The following is a 9,022-nucleotide window of genomic DNA, read 5'->3' as shown; positions in this document are numbered from 1 at the left end:
AAAGCAACCTCTTATTCCTCAGTGCCTTTTGTTTTTCAGTTATTTTCTTCCCGGCTTGCTGAGGAGAATTTCTACCCTTCCATTGAGCTCCTCAGGGAGGAACTGGAAGTAGGCTGGGAAGCTAAAGATGCGCATGTGATTCTCTATTCCAGAGCTCTCTGAAAGCAGTGAGAAAACATGGGGCTGCTGAGGCTGGGTCACAGGGGGTTGACTGCCTGGGAACTTCTCATCAGCCCAGCACAACAGCCATGGTAAGATATGCAGTGCATGTTGGCACAGGGAGCACAACATAGGAAATCAGCCTCCAACAGGGCAGCAGCTGCATAATTTAATTGTGACTTTGAGCAAGATGCATTCAGCTGAAGATACCCGAAAGGTTATTCAATGCCTATGGAAGAAAGAAGACCTTGGGCACTGGGTTTTCTCAGTCCTTGGCTTCCAAACATCAAATCAATCTTTCTGCTGAGAGCAAAGACAGGTCTGCAGTGGTGACACAGCTCAGGGAAATCTTTCCATGTAATATTTCTTGATTAAACAGGAGTAGAAAGAAAGAAGCACTCCAAAACCAGAGGAAGAAGAACCCTCTTCTTTGCTATTCAGCAGTTTCCTTGTGCTCTTCTTTGCTCTTTTTCTGCTGTCTTGCTCATCCCAAGACTGGTTCCTGGATATTCTTTTATGATTCTTATTCTTGTTGCTATAATTGTAAAGTGTATTTGACTTGATCTATTTAATTGGGAACAGTTACTGTCAAAGGGACTTATCACCCAGTCTTCAAGGAATTTTCATTTTAATTATCTGCTTATTAGTAAATTTCCAATTTGCAGCCAGGTCTGTTGTGCATTACTTTATTGACGAGTCAAATGATACGTATACACTAGTTGTACCTCAGCCTTCTCTTAAAACACAGAATAGACCTTTAAACACGATGCTTCTAATTCAGCCTGCATCCTGATTTTATCATGCATAAAAGAAATCTCGTGGAGTTGAACAGCTCTCCAGCACTGGCCTTTTATGTTACCTACAGATACTGTAGGCATAGTGCTGCAAATGCAATGCTCTGCCCATGTTTATTAACTGCTCCTTCTGGTTTACTTAAAATGCATCCGATTGCATCAACAGTAAATTGTGAAAGAAGACTCAGACCACGACCTCTCACTTGCTCCAGTCAGAGATCAGCAGCCAGAAAGAAGCTGTACTGCATTTTATAAGCTTTGACTTCTCGTACTGAGGTCAGAGTAATACAGAGATTACAGAATATTGTCCCAGAGCAATGCTGGAATTAAAGCCTTAAATTAAAGCAAAAAGCTATGACCCAGAGATTTGGGGACTGGGAAGTAGAGTGAATGATAAAGAGGTTGTAAGGATGGTTGTTTTGGCTGTAGTTAGAAGGTGAATTGGTGCCACAGGTGGAAACAGGGTGAGGTTTCTGTGTAATTAAATTTGAACAGCGTTAAGAGACAGTCAGAACCTGGACTGGGACTGTGAATACATTTGGAAGCAGGCAGTAGGCATGGCTCAAACATATGGTTCAGATGGTCGTGGGCTGCAGCCCCATGACAGCTGCAGAGCTGGGCAGAGCTACTGGCACTGCTGCAGGCAGTGACAGTGTCTGCAAGGCAGGCTTAGGGTGACATCTAGGTGTGGAACCAAAACCCCAGATGTGAAACCAAATTTCAAGGTAGTTCTGGCTGCTCAACCGAGACTGAAGCCAGAGGATGGTTTGGAACTGCAGATTGCTGGAAGCCTCTTTAGGACTAGACTGAGGCCACGGGTAGGAGCAAGGCAGTGATATTTGGCATGGAAGATTGATGATTGATGATTGATGATTGATGATTGATGATGATGATGATGATGGTGATGGGTTAGGATTTTGCCCAGTGCTGATGCTGGGCAGTGCTGCAGTGAGTGGGAGGGATGAGACAGCTAGAGCTTGGAGATGGCTGTTACATTGGAGGCCTGAGCTTCAGCCTCACAGGGCTAAGACAGGCTGAAAGGGAATAGAAGAATATTTCCTCATGAACATGCAGAAGAGAATTTCCCTGATGCAGAAATTACACTGATGGTGAATAGTCAAGAAATACAAGCTCGTTATAATGAGCAGATGGCGGCTGAGTGAAGATTTGTATGAAGATCACCAGTCCTTTTGTTTACAACACATCCATGTCCTGTTTTGTTTTTAATTACGCTGTTGTTTTTGCACTCGGGCTATTCACTTAAAAACAAAGCCCACCATCACCGTGTTTATGTCAGCAAAGCTAATATGCGATCCACGGGCTGGAGCTGGGTAAGCAAATGTTCATGAATATTGAGAAACCTCTGCTAGATGTGGTGTCTGCCCATGTTGTTGGGATCCATCCTGATGTCCCTCCTGAAGCCCAAGGAAGGAAGAAGCAAAGTATTTGCATTATCTGTCTGGCTGGGAGCTGAGTGCTTTTCTGAATAATGCTTTGTTAAATCTATTTAAGAGCCTTATGTTCACAAGTCTGAAATGTATAAAAAAGGACGAAAAAAAACCCACAAATGCTCTCCCTCTTATCAAAGGCTGTAGGTTTAGAGACAGGATTTAACCAGTTCCCACCTCTTGTATTGTCTCATATACCATACACAGCAAATGGCAAAATTAATTACAGGTAATAAACACAGAAGCTGCTAATAGGATTACCAGCAGCAGCTTCGTGTTAAAAAAGAGGAGATACCACAAGCTGTGCCCAAAGCAGTGGGCAATGAGCCGGGGTCGTGTGCGGGGCCAAGCGCCCGGAGCCCCCCGAGCCCCATACGCTGCCCGGAATTGCGGCGCCCCCTGGCGGCCGGCGGAGCGAATTGCTGCACAGGGTGTTACACCACGCTGCGAGTAGGTGGGTGAGAGCTATTATTGCTTTCCAGCGTTTTAGGGGGTTTTGATGTACTCTTGTTCATTTTTATTCCTAATTAATTAATTAATTAATTATTAATCTCGCGTTCGGTTTGGATAAGTAGTATCAGTCATCTAGTTCATTTATAACCTCGCTCGGTGGTTTATGCTAAAACCTAAATCATAATAGACCTGCATCCCAGCTGCCATCTGTTCATGTTGTTCAGTTACACTGAGCAAGGTTTAGCGATGTACCCTTACATAAAAGAGCCAAAGCAAGTACAACTTGTTATGTTTCACATAACCAACGTCCTGACTGAAAAAAAAAATGTGAAGTCAGTGATGTCCTTCTGGAGAAAAAGTCCTCACCGTATTTTATACATTACTTATTACTGAAGTATTTTAATGTTTCATAGAGGTACTCAGAGCCTAAAAAGTTTCTGAAGTCTTTACTGTCAGCATTACTGTCAGCAGTAAATACCCAGAACTGTGTGCATACGTGGTATTTCCTTCTGGGTTTCTGCTTCAGTCAGTAAACACAAGGGACAGAGCCCATAAAATTAACAGCTACTCAGTCTAATCTGTAGCTGCAGCCCTTGTGTAAATCGCAGCCTAACTCCAAATGTTATTTCCCCATCATCTATCTGACAGGTTTTCAGCTGTGTGGGGTAGCACAAGCCCTTGAATGGTGCAGAAAAGATACAGTGAGTGTGTGTGTGCAGGGGGGGGACACTGCATATTATCCCCTTTTGTGGTTCAGAAACTTAGGAATGATATTTTGACATCAATGGCAAAAACCTCTAATTCATACCGCCAGTACAGAAGGTCTATGGCAAAGATGTCTGAGAGTGCTTAGCATTTCCCAGGGCTGTGGGAATAATTTTAATCTGCTTCAGTTGTTCCGTTGTTCTGAAATATGACCGGAGAGATCAAGCTGGGAACGTGTACAATATCGAGTATGTATTCAGAGCCCATCTTTCCAAGCCTGATTTACTCATCACTGCAGTAATTCCGTGCTCCTTCAGCTGCCTTCCTCACAGAAACCACCTCCCCCCTGAAATACTTGTGCCTTTTCTTCTCCCTTTCTGCAAACATCACTAAAAAGGAAACGAGCAAAGGATGTAGGCCTTCAGCACACCAACTGGAGTGTTCTGATTGTGTTAAATCTGTGCTTGGATCATTTTGATAATTCATATTTTGTTGTTTGCTGTTGTGGTATTTGACCTTACACCAAGTAACAAATCTGTTTTTTAGAGATCTTGAGTTATCCTCACTTCAGAAAACAGATTCATTAGTGGATAATCGAGGTGCATTCTGTGCTGCCTGATTTCCACTCTTCTAGTGGAAAGTGGTTATTCTTAACCACAGTGTCCCCCTTCAAATATATGGGATAAAACCCGCATTCTTTTCTGATGCTGGTTCCTCCTAATATTCTGGGTTGCCTTGGCCAGGATTCAAGGCATGTCAATGGTCATCCTGGCCAAGCTAATGCATTTCTGAAAAGTTTGGGTTTGGCCAGACACAAGTGATGAACCACAACGCTTTGAACCACATTATTTTGGGGTTGCTGTACATCTGTAGCTGTAGGGAAAGTTGCTGCTTTACTTGTGTTACCCTCTTAACTTTCAGACTGTTTAAGATGTAGAGCAGTGCAGACTCCAAGATGTGCTGCTCAGGCTGAAGCTGAAGACGTGGATTTTCTCTTATCAAGAGACTTATCAAAACTTCAAGATTAGCTCACTTCTCTATTACTCCAATATATAAGAAATGGACTGTTCATAATGGCCACTTGTGGGTCAGGCATGTTGCAGCCTTTTGGAGCCTTGTGTTGCAGCCCTCCCTGTATTTTTCACCAAGTTGTAAACAAAGATTTTGTTCTGAATATCAGTGACATAAAGCTGGATTTTTGTGTCAATGACTTTCAGAGGAGAACGGGGGATGCACAGCTTATTTCTGCAGGGCAAGTCACCCATAGGGGAACCAACAGAAAGCGTTCTTCATCAAAAGAACTGTCTTTCATTTCAGCTCAGCCAGTTATGCAATTCAGCCATTCCCCTGGCACTCCTTGTAGAGAAAACTTGAAATGACCCTTAAGTTTTCTCCACTTGGCTCTCCAAGCCTTTTCAAGCTGACAGGCTGCTGTTGTTTTCAGAGTCAGACTGAGAAAACTGGGGCTTTGGTAAAGTTCTTTCTCATTACAATGCTGTTAAAGGCACAAACACTTGGCCTGCTTTGTACTTTCTGTCCTCTCAGCTCCTGGCTTTACACTCCCACTTTGGTCAATTCATGTGAAGCCATCACATGTAGTTTTGTTAAGAGTAACCCAGAGCAGGAGATCCCTGTCTGAAATACTGATCACCTCTAGTAAGCTGTTGCTTAGATGTGTTTCCCCGTAGTGACTAACATCATCCAACCCTGCTGCTGTTCCTAATTAACCGGTCTCAGAATGTGAAAACTATGATTTCTCCTTCCCCATCTGCCTTAGCAGAACCTTTGCCTTACCCTGAAGGGGAAGGCAATATCAGACTCCAGATGGTAAGAATGCCTTGTGGATATTCTGTGATCGCTGCAGCGGTTGGAGAAATAAGAGATGCTGTTCTAGCTGAACCGAGTGAGGAAAAGGTCATTATGGTCTATGGCACATCCCTGCTTTCATCTCGTTTGATTAAAATATCTGGATAAAACATGAATTATAAGAATTATCAGTACTTCTGAAGCTTTCTGAAAGGGAGGGAGGAAGGGAGGAGGAATGCTCATGCTGGTATGCAGTGAATGTTTAAGGTCTGACGGTATCTTGTGTAATCTTGTGTATCTTGCGGCTTAGCCCTCTCATGTCTATGGGGATACTAACTTTGGATTTGGTTTTGTTTTGTTTTTCTTGTGAACGTAGTGAAGCCAAGGGAAGATTTTGCATTAATAAAGATTGGATCAGATTGAGACTCAGAAGACCAGCTGAAGAGAAAGCAAAACATTGTGCTATCAAGTGAATGAACAAGCAAGTTGTCTGTCATTGCAGGAGAAGTCTGGGGTGCAGTAGTCACTGTTAGTGGTTTAACTGTGTTGTTATCTGGTCTTTGGCACACATCCTTACTGGTACAGCCCCTCCCACATGAATAACAGCGTTTGCATCCAGGCAGATGATGGTACAAGTACCTGAATGTATCACTTACTCCATGAAAAATACAGAACGCCAAAGAAGACCTAAACTATTTATTTTCATAAACATGGGTGGGCTTTTTTTTCTTCTTATTTTTTTTTTCCCCTGTAGAAATGTAACATTATGAAAAGCCTCAATTTTCTCACCAGCCACAAGTAGTAAATAACTTAACTGTATCGCATGATAGCCATTTAACAAATATTCCCCAACCAGCCAGCAACACTTAGCTTGGTGAAATAGATTTGTTCTGGATATAAACCAAGGCGAGCAGAACACGTATTTCTTGGCCCTGGTGGATATATGTGATGGAGTTGTGCTGGATGACTTGAATTAAGATGGAGCATGTGTATAACGAGTATTCCCTGGGCAGTGATGTCTCTACATTCCCTCCCAACCTCCCTCTTCCCTCCCTCCCAAATGCGGCTTATTATGGGTTGGTTTTTTTCCCCCCACCGATAAGTGAATGTTAAAGTTATGTTACGGTTTTCTCAATACTGGGTAAATGTGTGTAATATATCTCTCATAAAATGTTACTACGCAGATGGGACTGGGAAAACTTTTTCAGTTTATGAAGCCATCGTTAGTAATATCTACCACTTATGAATAATAAAATAAAATGGCCTTTGGCACATTTCAAAGTTGTGTTTTCTGTGGAAATCCTCGAAGAAAACGAATGCTTAGAAATGCAGTGATCAAAGATTATGATACAGAATCTCCTCAGGTGCAGTCGCACAGCCTCTGTGCTTCACAGGGCCGATGCTTTGTGCACATGCAGCAAATCCTTTTGTCTTCTCTAGCTTTTTGGTCACAATTCTAATTCCAGCAGGCAAATCTCAGTAGCAGCAAGTTCTCATTCTGTATTTTAATGGGTAAACAAAGATGAGCTCGGGTACTACTATCTGTTTATTTGTTTTGATTAATGTACCCCGTATACTTGTCTGTCTTCATGGTGGCAAACGAATGAAGGTATTAATAATAGATGAAAACAAACAGCCAGTAAGTACAAGCTGGAATTAAAATTGACCTGAGGAAGGGGAGTAGAGGGTAAAACCACAGTTTCACTTTATTAGGAGATAAACTGTGCTGAAGGGTGACTGGGTCTAGAAAGAAAGGGGAAAATCTGTCTGGTTCAGTGCTGTCAGTGCCTTGGGGAGCTGCTGGGAGGCTCTGCTTAGTGCACAGTGCACTGCCCCAGACTGAAGGGAAGGTTTGGAGGCAGATTGGGGCAGGAGCTGGTTGTGGCTGTGCTGCCACTGCTGGGCATCACAGCTGTCCTGTCTGGCTGGTGTGGGACACTGAGAGCGTGGAGCTGTGGGTCAGAGCCCTCCTCCCAGAGCTCACTGTGGATGAGATTGGAGTGGCTAGAAGGGAGGAATCGATCAGGATGAAGGCTGATGTTTGTCATTTGCTAGAGTGACTCAACATGTGACATAGAACATGTGAGCTGCAGGTAGCTCCTGAGTGCACAGAATGGATGGAGCCAGCAGGAGCCATTCCTTGGCAAGGAAATCCTGCTCTGCTCTGCTGAGCCAGATGTGCTGCAGCCTGCATGGGACTGCATGGGACTGCATGGGATTGTACAGCACCCATCCATGCTTTTGAGAAAGTCAGGGCTGTTCACAGTGCCGTCACTCATCCAGAGGCGCCAATGGAAAGAGTAAAGGGGAACTTGTCACTGTGAATGAAAAAGTACAGTGAGTATATTGACCAGTGCTATGTGATTAAAAGTTCAGTAAATGAATACTTCACCTTGGAACCTGGGAAGGCTTTAAAGAGAAAACGTCCTTGGATAGTAAAAACGGAGCATTAATGTTTCAGGAGGGAGGAAAATGAGAAAGAGGCTGAAGTGTGCATCATTTGTTAGTAGTTCTCAAGAACTGGAAAATGATGAAAGGGAATTTTACAAAGAATGCAAAGACACACTGTTGCCTCAGATGTGAGACTGCCAGGAATTTCCTGCAGCCTTTGGGGATTTCAGCAGGTTTGGGATTTGACCCTTCTCTTCTGTTTCTGAAGAAGAATGAAATGTGAGCTCCGTTCTGTCTTTGACAGCGCACTGAGTTACTTTTGTTCATGTTCTGATTTACAGATCTGGTCGCTGTCAGGTATCTGTTACTGCATGGATTAACTATGCAGTATTTCTCATCGTGGCTATGCACACTTCTCAGTTAAGAAAGAGAAAACATTACTGATTATCAGTTGTTGTATTTCTAGTAAGAAAAAACAAACATTAACAATTTAAATTATTAAAGCAACATTTTCTCTTACAAAAGCGAGGGATAAAGGGTGAAATTATACATATTTCTGAACAAGCAAATTATATGGATGTCTGTATTTGTATAGACATGTTCTACTTCTGTATAACTGGGTACTGCAATGGGAACTGTGATCAACTAAAACCATGATTCTGTAGAGCCAAAGATCAGAATGAAATGTTAACATGTGAGCAGTAGGACTGACTCAGGTGGGTTCACCTGGAGTTTTAAAATGGTGTTGTAACATCTTGTCATAGCTGGAGACTTGTTTGCTCCATAAGTCACATCTGTCAGAATGAAATGAAGGGTGTTAATGTCTGAGGTGAAAGCAGGGAGCGGTTGGAAGCTGATGTTCTGAGTTAACATTCAGTGCTTGGAAAATGTACAGCATGGCCCTGTTGATTTTTGTTCCTTCAGGTCTTGTCTGAAAAGGACTTTCAAGATGGGTTTATCCAGTTTCAAAACGTGATTCCTAAGATCATACTAACAAATAGTGCAAATAGATCAATAAAACAGATTGTGCAGATTTTTGCCAACTTGGGATACTCATTGCTGATGGTGTTTGATTGGGTACATTATAGACAGCAATACACCTGTTAATGGCATTTCAGTACAAGAAAATTCTCATGTATGTTACTGTGTACATTTCTAGAGAAATATCTGCCATATGAACTAAAAATACTAATATCTACACAGTCAGTCATGCTGCAAAAATTCAGACTAATTCTATATGATTTTGGTGCCTGTTTCCTTCATCCT

Source organism: Coturnix japonica, chromosome 12 (assembly GCF_001577835.2).
Source record: "Coturnix japonica isolate 7356 chromosome 12, Coturnix japonica 2.1, whole genome shotgun sequence".
NCBI classification, from domain to species: Eukaryota; Metazoa; Chordata; class Aves; order Galliformes; family Phasianidae; genus Coturnix; species Coturnix japonica.
Note: the sequence above shows the minus strand (reverse complement) of the source record.